We start from the raw sequence: 16,789 nt of genomic DNA on the forward strand, positions 1-16,789 counted from the left end.
AGATTCCGATGCACCAGTGCAGGTTTACAGTATCCCTTGGGCCTTCACATTGACCATGAAACACAGAAATCGCATCGGAACTGAATACAAAAGGCACAATGCCGACTTCAGTACAAGAAGAGTGAATATTCTAAGAGTTTGTGATTTGAGCGGTTCCTGGGAGAACAGTATTAAATTTCGATGCACCAGTGCAGGTTTACTGTATCCCTTGGACCTTCACATTGACCATGAAACACAGAAATTGCATCGGAATTGAATACAAAAGGCACAATGCCGACTTAAGTACAAGAAGAGTGAATCTTCTAAGAGTTTGTGGTTTGAGCGGCTCCTGGGAGACCAGTATTAGATTCCGATGCACCAGTGCAGGTTTACTGTATCCCTTGGACCTTCACATTCACCATGAAACACAGAAATCGCATCGGATTGAATACAAAAGGCACAATGCCGACTTAAGTACAAGAAGAGTGAATCTTCTAACAGTTTGTGGTTTGAGCGGCTCCTGGGTGACCAGTATTAGATTTCGATGCACCAGTGCAGGTTTACTGTATCCCTTGGGCCTTCACATTGACCATGAAACACAGAAATCGCATCGGAACTGAATACAAAAGGCACAATGCCGACTTAAGTACAAGAAGAGTGAATCTTCTAAGAGTTTGTGGTTTGAGCGGCACCTGGGTGACCAGTATTAGATTCCGATGCACCAGTGCAGGTTTACTGTATCCCTAGGACCTTCACATTGACCATGAAACACAGAAATCGCATCGGAATTGAATACAAAAAGCACAATGCCGACTTAAGTACAAGAAGAGTGAATCTTCTAAGAGTTTGTGGTTTGAGCGGCTCCTGGGTGACCAGTATTAGATTCCGATGCTTCAGTGCAGGTTTACTGTATCCCTTGGACCTTCACATTGACCATGAAACAGAGAAACCGCATTGGAATTGAATACAAAAGACACAATGCCGACTTAAGTACAAGAAGACTGAATCTTCCAAAAGTTTGTGGTTTGAGCGGCTCCTGGGAGACCTGTATTAGATTCCGATGCACCAGTGCAGGTTTACTATATCCCTTGGACCTTCACATTGACCATGAAACACAGAAATCGCATCGGAATTAAATACAAAAGGCACAATGCCGACTTAAGTACAAGAAGAGTGAATCTTCTAAGAGTTTGTGGTTTGAGCGGCTCCTGGGTGACCAGTATTAGATTCCGATGCACCAGTGCAGGTTTACTGTATCCCTTGGGCCTTCACATTGACCATGAAACACAGAAATCGCAATGGAATTGAATACAAAATGCACAATGCCGACTTAAGTACAACAAGAGTGAATCTTCTAAGTGTTTGTGGTTTGAGCGGCTCCTGGGTGACCAGTATTAGATTCCGATGCACCAGGGCAGGTTAACTGTATCCCTTGGACCTTCACATTGACTATGAAACACAGATATCGTATCGGAATTGAATACAAAAGGCACAATGCCGACATAAGTACAAGAAGAGTGAATCTTTTAAGAATTTGTGGTTTGAGCGGCTCCTGGGTGACCAGTATTAGATTCCGATGCACCAGTTCAGGTTAACTGTATCCCTTGGACCTTCACATTGACCATGAAACACAGAAATCGCATCGGAATTGAATACAAAATGCACAATGCCGACTTAAGTACAAGAAGAGTGAATGTTCTAAGTTTTTGTGGTTTGAGCGGCTCCTGGGAGACCAGTATTTAATTCCGATGCACCAGTGCAGGTTTACTGTATCCCTTGGACCTTCACATTAACCATGAAACACAGAAATCGCATCGGAATTGAATACAAAAGGCAAAATGCCGACTTAAGTACAAGAAGAGTGAATCTCCTAAGAGTTTGTGGTTTGAGCGGTTCCTGGGAGACCAGTATTAAATTCGGATGCACCAGTGCAAGTTTACTGTATCACTTGGACCTTCACATTGACCATGAAACACAGAAATCGCATCGGAATTGAATACAAAAGGCACAATGCCGACTTAAGTACAAGAAGAGTGAATCTTCTAAGAGTTTGTGGTTCGAGCGGCTCCTGGGAGACCAGTATTAGATTCCGATGCACCAGTCTAGGTTTACTGTATCCCTTGGACCTACACATTGACCACGAAACACAGAAATCGCATCGCAATTGAATACAAAAGGCACAATGCCGACTTAAGTACAAGAAGAGTGAATCTTCTAACAGTTTGTGGTTTGAGCGGCTCCTGGGTGACCAGTATTAGATTCCGATGCACCAGTGCAGGTTTACTGTATTCCTTGGACCTTCACATTGACCATGAAACACAGAAATCGCATCGGAATTGAATACAAAAGGCACAATGCCGACTTAAGTACAAGAAGAGTGAATCTTCTAAGATTTTGTGGTTTGTGCGGTTCCTGGAAGACCAGTATTAAATTCCGATGCACCAGTGCAGGTTTACTGCATCCCTTGGACCTTCACATTGACCATGAAACACAGAAATCGCATCGGAATTAAATACAAAAGGCACAATGCCGACTTAAGTACAAGAAGAGTGAATCTTTTGAGAATTTGTGATTTGAGCGGCTCCTGGGTGACCAGTATTAGATTCCGATGCACCAGTGCAGGTGTACTGTATCCCTTGGACCTTCACATTGACCATGAAACACAGAAATCGCATCGGAATTGAATACAAAAGGCGCAATGCCGACTTAAGTAAAAGAAGAGTGAATGTTCTAAGAGTTTGTGGTTTGAGCGGCTCCTGGGTGACCAGTATTAGATTCCGATGCACCAGTGCAGGTTTACTGTATCCCTTGGACATTCACATTGACCATGAAACACAGAAATCGCGTCGGAATTGAATACAAAAGGCACAATGCCGACCTAAGTACAAGAAGAGTGAATCTTCTAACAGTTTGTGGTTTGAGCGGCTCCTGGGTGACCAGTATTAGATTCCGATGCACCAGTGCAGGTTTACTGTATCCTTTGGGCCTTCACATTGAGCATGAAACACAGAAATCGCATCGGAACTGAATACAAAAGGCACAATGCCGACTTAAGTACAAGAAGAGTGAATCATTTAAGAGTTTGTGGTTTGAGCGGCTCCTGGGAGACCAGTATTAGATTCCGATGCACCAGTGCGGGCTTACTGTATCCCTTGGACCTTCACATTGACCATGAAACACAGAAATCGCATCGGAATTGAATACAAAAGGCACAATGCCGACTTAAGTACAAGAAGAGTGAATCTTCTAAGAGTTTGTGGTTTGAGCGGTTCCTGGGAGACCAGTATTAAATTCCGATGCACCAGTGCAGGTTTACTGTATCCCTTGGACCTTCACATTGACCATGAAACACAGAAATCGCATAGGAATTGAATACAAAAGGCACAATGCCGACTTAAGTACAAGAAGAGTGAATCTTCTAACAGGTTGTGGTTTGAGCGGCTCCTGGGTGACCAGTATTAGATTCCGATGCACCAGTGCAGGTTTACTGTGTCCCTTGGACCTTCACATTGACCATGAAACACAGAAATCGCATCGGAATTGAATACAAAAGGCACAATGCCGACTTAAGTACAAGAAGAGTGAATCTTCTAACAGTTTGTGGTTTGAGCGGCTCCTGGGTGACCAGTATTAGACTCCGATGCACCAGTGCAGGTTTACTGTATCCCTTGGGCCTTCACATTGACCATGAAACACAGAAATCGCATCGGAACTGAATACAAAAGGCACAATGCCGACTTAAGTACAAGAAGACTGAATCTTCCAATAGTTTGTGGTTTGAGCGGCTCCTGGGAGACCAGTATTAGATTCCGGTGCACCAGTGCAGGTTTACTATATCCCTTGGACCTTCACATTGACCATGAAACACTGAAATCTCATCGGAATTGAATACAAAATGCACAATGCCGACTTAAGTACAACAAGAGTGAATCGTCTAAGAGTTTGTGGCATGAGCGGCTCCTGGGTGACCAGTATTAGATTCCGATGCACCAGGGCAGGTTTACTGTATCCCTTGGACCTTCACAGTGACCATGAAACACAGATATCGTATCGGAATTGAATACAAAAGTCACAATGCCGACTTAAGTACAAGAAGAGTGAATCTTTTGAGAATTTGTGGTTTGAGCGGCTCCTGGGTGACCAGTATTAGATTCCGATGCACCAGTGCAGGTGTACTGTATCACTTGGACCTTCACATTGACCATGAAACACAGAAATCGCATCGGAATTGAATACAAAATGCGCAATGCCGACTTAAGTAAAAGAAGAGTGAATGTTCTAAGTGTTTGTGGTTTGAGCGGCTCCTGGGTGACCGGTATTAGATTCCGATGCACCAGTGCAGGTTTACTGTATCCCTTGCACATTCACATTGACCATGAAACACAGAAATCGCATCGGAATTGAATACAAAAGGCACAATGCCGACTTAAGTACAAGAAGAGTGAATCTTCTAACAGTTTGTGGTTTGAGCGGCTCCTGGGTGACCAGTATTAGATTCCGATGCACCAGTGCAGGTTTACTGTATCCTTTGGGCTTTCACATTGAGCATGAAACACAGAAATCGCATCGGAACTGAATACAAAAGGCACAATGCCGACTTAAGTACAAGAAGAGTGAATCTTTTAAGAGTTTATGGTTTGAGCGGCTCCTGGGAGAACAGTATTAGATTCCGATGCACCAGTGCAGGCTTACTGTATCCCTTGGACCTTCACATTGACCATGAAACACAGAAATCGCATCGGAATTGAATACAAAGGGCACAATGCCGACTTAAGTACAAGAAGAGTGAATCTTCTAAGAGTTTGTGGTTTGAGCGGTTCCTGGGAGACCAGTATTAAATTCCGATGCACCAGTGCAGGTTTACTGTATCCCTTGGACCTTCACATTGACCATGAAACACAGAAATCGCATCGGAATTGAATACAAAAGGCACAATGCCGGCTTAAGTACAAGAAGAGTGAATCTTCTAAGAGTTTGTGGTTTGAGCGGCTCCTGGGTGACCAGTATTAGATTCCGATGCACCAGTGCAGGTTTACTGTATCCCTTGGACCTTCACATTGACCATGAAACACAGAAATCGCGTCGGAATTGAATACAAAAGGCACAATGCCGACATAAGTACAAGAAGAGTGAATCTTCTAACAGTTTGTGGTTTGAGCGGCTCCTGGGTGACCAGTATTAGACTCCGATGCACCAGTGCAGGTTTACTGTATCCCTTGGGCCTTCACATTGACCATGAAACACAGAAATCGCATCGGAACTGAATACAAAAGGCACAATGCCGACTTAAGTACAAGAAGACTGAATCTTCCAAGAGTTTGTGGTTTGAGCGGCTCCTGGGAGACCAGTATTAGATTCCGATGCACCAGTGCTCGTTTACTGTATCCCTTGGACCTTCACATTGACCATGAAACACTGAAATCGCATCGGAATTGAATACAAAATGTACAATGCCGACTTAAGTACAACAAGAGTGAATCGTCTAAGAGTTTGATGTTTGAGCGGCTCCTGGGTGACCAGTATTAGATTCCGATGCACCAGGGCAGGTTTACTGTATCCCTTGGACCTTCACATTGACCATGAAACACAGATATCGTATCGGAATTGAATACAAAAGGCACAATGCCGACTTAAGTACAAGAAGAGTGAATCTTTTGAGAATTTGCGATTTGAGCGGCTCCTGGGTGACCAGTATTAGATTCCGATGCACCAGTGCAGGTGTACTGTATCCATTGGACCTTCACATTGACCATGAAACACAGAAATCGCATCGAAATTGAATACAAAAGGCGCAATGCCGACTTAAGTAAAAGAAGAGTGAAAGTTCTAAGAGTTTGTGGTTTGAGTGGTTCCTGGGAGACCAGTATTAAATTCCGATGCACCAGCGCATGTTTACTGTATCCCTTGGACCTTCACATTGACCATGAAACACAGAAATCGCATAGGAATTGAATACAAAAGGCACAATGCCGACTTAAGTACAAGAAGAGTGAATCTTCTAACAGGTTGTGGTTTGAGCGGCTCCTGGGTGACCAGTATTAGATTCCGATGCACCAGTGCAGGTTTACTGTATCCCTTGGACCATCACATTGACCATGAAACACAGAAATCGCATCGCAACTGAATACAAAAGGCACAATGCCGACTTAAGTACAAGAAGACTGAATCTTCCAAGAGTTTGTGGTTTGAGCGGCTCCTGGGAGACCAGTATTAGATTCCGATGCACCAGTGCAGGTTTACTGTATCCCTTGGACCTTCATATTGACCATGAAACACAGAAATCGCATCGGAATTGAATACAAAATGCACAATGCCGACTTAAGTACAACAAGAGTGAATCGTCTAAGAGTTTGTGGTTTGAGCGGCTCCTGGGTGAGCAGTATTAGATTCCGATGCACCAGGGCAGGTATACTGTATCCCTAGGACCTTCACATTGACCATGAAACACAGATATCGTATCGGAATTGAATACAAAAGGCACAATGCCGACTTAAGTACAAGAAGAGTGAATCTTTTGAGAATTTGAGGTTTGAGCGGCTCCTGGGTGACCAGTATTAGATTCCGATGCACCAGTGCAGGTGTACTGTATCCCTTGGACCTTCACATTGACCATGAAACACAGAAATCGAATCGGAATTGAATACAAAATGCGCAATGCCGACTTAAGTAAAAGAAGAGTGAATGTTCTAAGTGTTTGTGGTTTGAGCGGCTCCTGGGTGACCAGTATTAGATTCCGATGCACCAGTGCAGGTTTACTGTATCCCTTGGACATTCACACTGACCATGAAACACAGAAATCGCATCGGAATTGAATACAAAAGGCACAATGCCGACTTAAGTACAAGAAGAGTGAATCTTCTAACAGTTTGTGGTATGAGCGGCTCCTGGGTGACCAGTATTAGATTCCGATGCACCAATGCAGGTTTACTGTATCCTTTGGGCCTTCACATTGAGCATGAAACACAGAAATCGCATCGGAACTGAATACAAAAGGCACAATGCCGACTTAAGTACAAGAAGAGTGAATCTTTTAAGAGTTTGTGGTTTGAGCGGCTCCTGGGAGACCAGTATTAGATTCCGATGCACCAGTGCAGGCTTACTGTATCCCTTGGACCTTCACATTGACCATGAAACACAGAAATCGCATCGGAATTGAATACAAAAGGCACAATGCCGACTTAAGTACAAGAAGAGTGAATCTTCTAAGAGTTTGTGGTTTTAGCGGTTCCTGGGAGACCAGTATTAAATTCCGATGCAACAGTGCAGGTTTACTGTATCCCTTGGACCTTCACATTGACCATGAAACACAGAAATCGCATCGGAATTGAATACAAAAGGCACAATGCCGACTTAAGTACAAGAAGAGTGAACCTTCTAACAGTTTGAGGTTTGAGCGGCTCCTGGGTGACCAGTATTAGATTCCGATGCACCAGTGCAGGTTTACTGTATCCCTTGGGCCTTCACATTGACCATGAAACACAGAAATCGCATCGGAACTGAATACAAAAGGCACAATGCCGACTTCAGTACAAGAAGAGTGAATATTCTAAGAGTTTGAGATTTGAGCGGTTCCTGGGAGAACAGTATTAAATTTCGATGCACCAGTGCAGGTTTACTGTATCCCTTGGACCTTCACATTGACTTTGAAACACAGAAATTGCATCGGAAATGAATACAAAAGGCACAATGCCGACTTAAGTACAAGAAGAGTGAATCTTCTAAGAGTTTGTGGTTCGAGCGGCTCCTGGGAGACCAGTATTAGATTCCGATGCACCAGTGCAGGTTTACTGTATCCCTTGGACCTTCACATTCACCATGAAACACAGAAATCGCATCGGATTGAATACAAAAGGCACAATGCCGACTTAAGTACAAGAAGAGTGAATCTTCTAACAGTTTGTGGTTTGAGCGGCTCCTGGGTGACCAGTATTAGATTTCGATGCACCAGTGCAGGTTTACTGTATCCCTTGGGCCTTCACATTGACCATGAAACACAGAAATCGCATCGGAACTGAATACAAAAGGCACAATGCCGACTTAAGTACAAGAAGAGTGAATCTTCTAAGAGTTTGTGGTTTGAGCGGCACCTGGGTGACCAGTATTAGATTCCGATGCACCAGTGCAGGTTTACTGTATCCCTAGGACCTTCACATTGACCATGAAACACAGAAATCGCATCGGAATTGAATACAAAAAGCACAATGCCGACTTAAGTACAAGAAGAGTGAATCTTCTAAGAGTTTGTGGTTTGAGCGGCTCCTGGGTGACCAGTATTAGATTCCGATGCTTCAGTGCAGGTTTACTGTATCCCTTGGACCTTCACATTGACCATGAAACAGAGAAATCGCATCGGAATTGAATACAAAAGGCACAATGCCGACTTAAGTACAAGAAGACTGAATCTTCCAAAAGTGTGTGGTTTGAGCGGCTCCTGGGAGACCTGTATTAGATTCCGATGCACCAGTGCAGGTTTACTGTATCCCTTGGACCTTCACATTAACCATGAAACACAGAAATCGCATCGGAATTGAATACAAAAGGCAAAATGCCGACTTAAGTACAGGAAGAGTGAATCTTCTAAGTTTTTGTGGTTTGAGCGGCTCCTGGGAGACCAGTATTTAATTCCGATGCACCAGTGCAGGTTTACTGTATCCCTTGGACCTTCACATTAACCATGAAACACAGAAATCGCATCGGAATTGAATACAAAAGGCAAAATGCCGACTTAAGTACAAGAAGAGTGAATCTTCTAAGAGTTTGTGGTTTGAGCGGCTCCTGGGTGACAAGTATTAGTTTTCGATGCAACAGTGCAGGTTTACTGTATCCCTTGGACCTTCACATTGACCATGAAACACAGATATCGCATCGGAATTGAATACAAAAGGCACAATGACGACTTAAGTACAAGAAGAGTGAATCTCCTAAGAGTTTGTGGTTTGAGCGGTTCCTGGGAGACCAGTATTAAATTCGGATGCACCAGTGCAAGTTTACTGTATCACTTGGACCTTCACATTGACCATGAAACACAGAAATCGCATCGGAATTGAATACAAAAGGCACAATGCCGACTTAAGTACAAGAAGAGTGAATCTTCTAAGAGTTTGTGGTTCGAGCGGCTCCTGGGAGACCAGTATTAGATTCCGATGCACCAGTCTAGGTTTACTGTATCCCTTGGACCTACACATTGACCATGAAACACAGAAATCGCATCGCAATTGAATACAAAAGGCACAATGCCGACTTAAGTACAAGAAGAGTGAATCTTCTAACAGTTTGTGGTTTGAGCGGCTCCTGGGTGACCAGTATTAGATTCCGATGCACCAGTGCAGGTTTACTGTATTCCTTGGACCTTCACATTGACCATGAAACACAGAAATCGCATCGGAATTGAATACAAAAGGCACAATGCCGACTTAAGTACAAGAAGAGTGAATCTTCTAAGATTTTGTGGTTTGAGCGGTTCCTGGAAGACCAGTATTAAATTCCGATGCACCAGTGCAGGTTTACTGCATCCCTTGGACCTTCACATTGACCATGAAACACAGAAATCGCATCGGAATTAAATACAAAAGGCACAATGCTGACTTAAGTACAAGAAGAGTGAATCTTCTAAGAGTTTGTGGTTTGAGCGGTTCCTGGGTGACCAGTATTAGATTCCGATGCACCAGTGCAGGTTTACTGTATCCCTTGGACCTTCACATTGACCATGAAACACAGAAATCGCATAGGAATTGAATACAAAAGGCACAATGCCGACTTAAGTACAAGAAGAGTGAATCTTCTAACAGGTTGTGGTTTGAGCGGCTCCTGGGTGACCAGTATTAGATTCCGATGCACCAGTGCAGGTTTACTGTATCCCTTGGACCATCACATTGACCATGAAACACAGAAATCGCATCGCAACTGAATACAAAAGGCACAATGCCGACTTAAGTACAAGAAGACTGAATCTTCCAAGAGTTTGTGGTTTGAGCGGCTCCTGGGAGACCAGTATTATATTCCGATGTACCAGTGCAGGTTTACTGTATCCCTTGGACCTTCATATTGACCATGAAACACAGAAATCGCATCGGAATTGAATACAAAATGCACAATGCCGACTTAAGTACAACAAGAGTGAATCGTTTAAGAGTTTGTGGTTTGAGCGGCTCCTGGGTGAGCAGTATTAGATTCCGATGCACCAGGGCAGGTTTACTGTATCCCTAGGACCTTCACATTGACCATGAAACACAGATATCGTATCGGAATTGAATACAAAAGGCACAATGCCGACTTAAGTACAAGAAGAGTGAATCTTTTGAGAATTTGAGGTTTGAGCGGCTCCTGGGTGACCAGTATTAGATTCCGATGCACCAGTGCAGGTGTACTGTATCCCTTGGACCTTCACATTGACCATGAAACACAGAAATCGAATCGGAATTGAATACAAAATGCGCAATGCCGACTTAAGTAAAAGAAGAGTGAATGTTCTAAGTGTTTGTGGTTTGAGCGGCTCCTGGGTGACCAGTATTAGATTCCGATGCACCAGTGCAGGTTTACTGTATCCCTTGGACATTCACACTGACCATGAAACACAGAAATCGCATCGGAATTGAATACAAAAGGCACAATGCCGACTTAAGTACAAGAAGAGTGAATCTTCTAACAGTTTGTGGTTTGAGCGGCTCCTGGGTGACCAGTATTAGATTCCGATGCACCAGTGCAGGTTTACTGTATCCTTTGGGCCTTCACATTGAGCATGAAACACAGAAATCGCATCGGAACTGAATACAAAAGGCACAATGCCGACTTAAGTACAAGAAGAGAGAATCTTTTAAGAGTTTGTGGTTTGAGCGGCTCCTGGGAGACCAGTATTAGATTCCGATGCACCAGTGCAGGCTTACTGTATCCCTTGGACCTTCACATTGACCATGAAACACAGAAATCGCATCGGAATTGAATACAAAAGGCACAATGCCGACTTAAGTACAAGAAGAGTGAATCTTCTAAGAGTTTGTGGTTTGAGCGGTTCCTGGGAGACCAGTATTAAATTCCGATGCACCAGTGCAGGTTTACTGTATCCCTTGGACCTTCACATTGACCATGAAACACAGAAATCGCATCGGAATTGAATACAAAAGGCACAATGCCGACTTAAGTACAAGAAGAGTGAACCTTCTAACAGTTTGAGGTTTGAGCGGCTCCTGGGTGACCAGTATTAGATTCCGATGCACCAGTGCAGGTTTACTGTATCCCTTGGGCCTTCACATTGACCATGAAACACAGAAATCGCATCGGAACTGAATACAAAAGGCACAATGCCGACTTCAGTACAAGAAGAGTGAATATTCTAAGAGTTTGTGATTTGAGCGGTTCCTGGGAGAACAGTATTAAATTTCGATGCACCAGTGCAAGTTTACTGTATCCCTTGGACCTTCACATTGACCATGAAACACAGAAATTGCATCGGAATTGAATACAAAAGGCACAATGCCGACTTAAGTACAAGAAGAGTGAATCTTCTAAGAGTTTGTGGTTTGAGCGGCTCCTGGGAGACCAGTATTAGATTCCGATGCACCAGTGCAGGTTTACTGTATCCCTTGGACCTTCACATTCACCATGAAACACAGAAATCGCATCGGATTGAATACAAAAGGCACAATGCCGACTTAAGTACAAGAAGAGTGAATCTTCTAACAGTTTGTGGTTTGAGCGGCTCCTGGGTGACCAGTATTAGATTCCGATGCACCAGTGCAGGTTTACTGTATCCCTTGGGCCTTCACATTGACCATGAAACACAGAAATCGCATCGGAATTGAATACAAAATGCACAATGCCGACTTAAGTACAACAAGAGTGAATCTTCTAAGTGTTTGTGGTTTGAGCGGCTCCTGGGTGACCAGTATTAGATTCCGATGCACCAGGGCAGGTTAACTGTATCCCTTGGACCTTCACATTGACTATGAAACACAGATATTGTATCGGAATTGAATACAAAAGGCACAATGCCGACATAAGTACAAGAAGAGTGAATCTTTTAAGAATTTGTGGTTTGAGCGGCTCCTGGGTGACCAGTATTAGATTCCGATGCACCAGTTCAGGTGTACTGTATCCCTTGGACCTTCACATTGACCATGAAACACAGAAATCGCATCGGAATTGAATACAAAATGCACAATGCCGACTTAAGTACAAGAAGAGTGAATCTTCTAAGAGTTTGTGGTTTGAGTGGCTCCTGGGTGACAAGTATTAGATTTCGATGCAACAGTGCAGGTTTACTGTATCCCTTGGACCTTCACATTGACCATGAAACACAGATATCGCATCGGAATTGAATACAAAAGGCACAATGACGACTTAAGTACAAGAAGAGTGAATCTCCTAAGAGTTTGTGGTTTGAGCTGTTCCTGGGAGACCAGTATTAAATTCGGATGCACCAGTGCAAGTTTACTGTATCACTTGGACCTTCACATTGACCATGAAACACAGAAATCGCATCGGAATTGAATACAAAAGGCACAATGCCGACTTAAGTACAAGAAGAGTGAATCTTCTAAGAGTTTGTGGTTCGAGCGGCTCCTGGGAGACCAGTATTAGATTCCGATGCACCAGTCTAGGTTTACTGTATCCCTTGGACCTACACATTGACCATGAAACACAGAAATCGCATCGCAATTGAATACAAAAGGCACAATGCCGACTTAAGTACAAGAAGAGTGAATCTTCTAACAGTTTGTGGTTTGAGCGGCTCCTGGGTGACCAGTATTAGATTCCGATGCACCAGTGCAGGTTTACTGTATTCCTTGGACCTTCACATTGACCATGAAACACAGAAATCGCATCGGAATTGAATACAAAAGGCACAATGCCGACTTAAGTACAAGAAGAGTGAATCTTCTAAGATTTTGTGGTTTGAGCGGTTCCTGGAAGACCAGTATTAAATTCCGATGCACCAGTGCAGGTTTACTGCATCCCTTGGACCTTCACATTGACCATGAAACACAGAAATCGCATCGGAATTAAATACAAAAGGCACAATGCTGACTTAAGTACAAGAAGAGTGAATCTTCTAAGAGTTTGTGGTTTGAGCGGTTCCTGGGTGACCAGTATTAGATTCCGATGCACCAGTGCAGGTTTACTGTAAACCTAGGACCTTCACATTCACCATGAAACACAGAAATCGCATCGGAATTGAATACAAAAGGCACAATGCCGACTTAAGTACAAGAAGAGTGAATCTTCTAATAGTTTGTGGTTTGAGCGGCTCCTGGGTGACCAGTATTAGATTCCGACGCACCAGTGCAGGTTTACTGTATCCCTTGGACCTTCACATTGACCATGAAACACAGAAATCGCATCGCAATTGAATACAAAAGGCACAATGCCGACTTAAGTACAAGAAGACTGAATCTTCCAAGAGTTTGTGGTTTGAGCGGCTCCTGGGAGACCAGTATTAGATTCCGATGCACCAGTGCAGGTTTACTGTATCCCGTGGACCTTCACATTGACCATGAAACACAGAAATCGCATCGGAAATGAATACAAAAGTCACAATGCCGACTTAAGAACAAGAAGAGTGAATCTTCTAACAGTTTGTGGTTTGAGCGGCTCCTGGGTGACCAGTATTAGATTCCGATGCACCAGTGCAGGTTTGTTGTATCCCTTCGACCTTCACATTGACCATGAAACACAGATATCGTACCGGAATTGAATACAAAAGGCACAATGCCGACTTAAGTACGAGAAGAGTGAATCTTTTGAGAATTTGTGGTTTGAGCGGCTCCTGGGTGACCAGTATTAGATTCCGATGCACCAGTGCAGGTTTACTGTATCCCTTGGACATTGACATTAACCATGAAACACAGAAATCGCATCGGAATTGAATACAAAAGGCACAATGCCGACTTAAGTACAAGAAGAATGAATCTTCTAAGAGTTTGTGGTTTGAGTGGTTCCTGGGAGACCAGTATTAAATTCCGATGCACCAGTGCAGGTTTACTGTATCCCTTGGACATTCACATTGACCATGAAACACAGAAATCGCAACGGAACTGAATACAAAAGGCACAATGCCGACTTAAGTACAAGAAGAGTGAATCTTCTAAGAGTTTGTGGTTTGAGCGGTTCCTGGGATAACAGTATTAAATTCCGATGCACCAGTGCGGGTTTACTGTATCCCTTGGACCTTCACATTGACCATGAAACACAGAAATTGCATCGGAATTGAATACAAAAGGCACAATGCCGACTTAAGTACAAGAAGAGTGAATCTTCTAAGAGTTTGTGGTTTGAGCGGCTCCTGGGAGACCAGTATTAGATTCCAATGCACCAGTGCAGGTTTACTGTATCCCTTGGACCTTCACATTGACCATGAAACACAGAAATCGCATCGGAATTGAATACAAAAGGCACAATGCCGACTTAAGTACAAGAAGAGTGAATCTTCTAAGAGTTTGTGGTTTGAGCGGTTCCTGGGAGACCAGTATTAAATTCCGATGCACCAGTGCAGGTTTACTGTATCCCTTGGACCTTCACATTGACCATGAAACACAGATATCGTATCGGAATTGAATACAAAAGGCACAATGCCGACTTAAGTACAAGAAGAGTGAATCTTTTGAGAATTTGTGGTTTGAGCGGCTCCTGGGTGACCAGTATTAGATTCCGATAAACCAGTGCAGGTGTACTGTATCCCTTGGACCTTCACATTGACCATGAAACACAGAAATCGCATCGGAATTGAATACAAAAGGCGCAATGCCGACTTAAGTAAAAGAAGAGTGAATGTTCTAAGTGTTTGTGGTTTGAGCGGCTCCTGGGTGACCAGTATTAGATTCCGATGCACCAGTGCAGGTTTACTGTATCCCTTGGACATTCACATTGACCATGAAACACAGAAATCGCATCGGAATTGAATACAAAAGGCACAATGCCGACTTAAGTACAAGAAGAGTGAATCTTCTAACAGTTTGTGGTTTGAGCGGCTCCTGGGTGACCAGTATTAGATTTCGATGCACCAGTGCAGGTTTACTGTATCCTTTGGGCCTTCACATTGACCATGGAACACAGAAATCGCATCGGAACTGAATTCAAAAGGCACAATGCCGACTTAAGTACAAGAAGAGTGAATCTTTTATTAGTTTGTGGTTTGAGCGGCTACTGGGAGACCAGTATTAGAGTCCGATTCACCAGTGCAGGCTTACTGTATCCCTTGGACCTTCACATTGACCATGAAACACAGAAATCGCATCGGAATTGAATACAAAAGGCACAATGCCGACTTAAGTACAAGAAGAGTGAATCTTCTAAGAGATTGTGGTTTGAGCGGTTCCTGGGAGACCAGTATTAAATTCCGATGCACCAGTGCAGGTTTACTGTATCCCTTGGACCTTCACATTGACCATGAAACACAGAAATCGCATCGGAATTGAATACAAATGGCACAATGCCGACTTAAGTACAAGAAGAGTGAATCTTCTTACAGGTTGTGGTTTGAGCGGCTCCTGGGTGACCAGTATTAGATTCCGATGCACCAGTGCAGGTTTACTGTATCCCTTGGACCTTCACATTGACCATGAAACACATAAATCGCATCGGAATTGAATACAAAAGGCACAATGCCGACTTAAGTACAAGAGGAGTGAATCTTCTAACAGTTTGTGGTTTGAGCGGCTCCTGGGTGACCAGTATTAGATTCCGATGCACCAGTGCAGGTTTACTGTATCCCTTGGGCCTTCACATTGACCATGAAACACAGAAATCGCATCGGAACTGAATACAAAAGGCACAATGCCGACTTAAGTACAAGAAGAGTGAATCTTCTAAGAGTTTGTGGTTTGAGCGGTTCCTGGGAGAACAGTATTAAATTCCGATGCACCAGTGCAGGTTTACTGTATCCCTTGGACCTTCACATTGACCATGAAACACAGAAATTGCATCGGAATTGAATACAAAAGGCACAATGCCGACTTAAGTACAAGAAGACTGAATCTTCTAAGAGTTTGTGGTTTGAGCGGCTCCTGGGAGACCAGTATTAGATTCCAATGCACCAGTGCAGGTTTACTGTATCCCTTGGACCTTCACATTGACCATGAAACACAGAAATCGCATCGGAATTGAATACAAAAGGCACAATACCGACTTAAGTACAAGAAGAGTGAATCTTCTAATAGTTTGTGGTTTGAGCGGTTCCTGGGAGACCAGTATTAAATTACGATGCACCAGTGCAGGTTTACTGTATCCCTTGGACCTTCACATTGACCATGAAACACAGATATCGTATCGGAATTGAATACAAAAGGCACAATGCCGACTTAAGTATAGGAAGAGTGAATCTTTTGAGAATTTGTGGTTTGAGCGGCTCCTGGGTGACCAGTATTAGATTCCGATAAACCAGTGCAGGTGTACTGTATCCCTTGGACCTTCACATTGACCATGAAACACAGAAATCGCATCGGAATTGAATACAAAAGGCGCAATGCCGACTTAAGTAAAAGAAGAGTGAATGTTCTAAGTGTTTGTGGTTTGAGCGGCTCCTGGGTGACCAGTATTAGATTCCGATGCACCAGTGCAGGTTTACTGTATCCCTTGGACATTCACATTGACCATGAAACACAGAAATCGCATCGGAATTGAATACAAAAGGCACAATGCCGACTTAAGTACAAGAAGAGTGAATCTTCTAACAGTTTGTGGTTTGAGCGGCTCCTGGGTGACCAGTATTAGATTCCGATGCACCAGTGCAGGTTTACTGTATCCTTTGGGCCTTCACATTGACCATGAAACACAGAAATCGCATCGGAACGGAATTCAAAAGGCACAATGCCGACTT

The sequence above is a fragment of the Schistocerca nitens genome, chromosome 9, assembly GCF_023898315.1.
Source record: "Schistocerca nitens isolate TAMUIC-IGC-003100 chromosome 9, iqSchNite1.1, whole genome shotgun sequence".
Taxonomy (NCBI): domain Eukaryota; kingdom Metazoa; phylum Arthropoda; class Insecta; order Orthoptera; family Acrididae; genus Schistocerca; species Schistocerca nitens.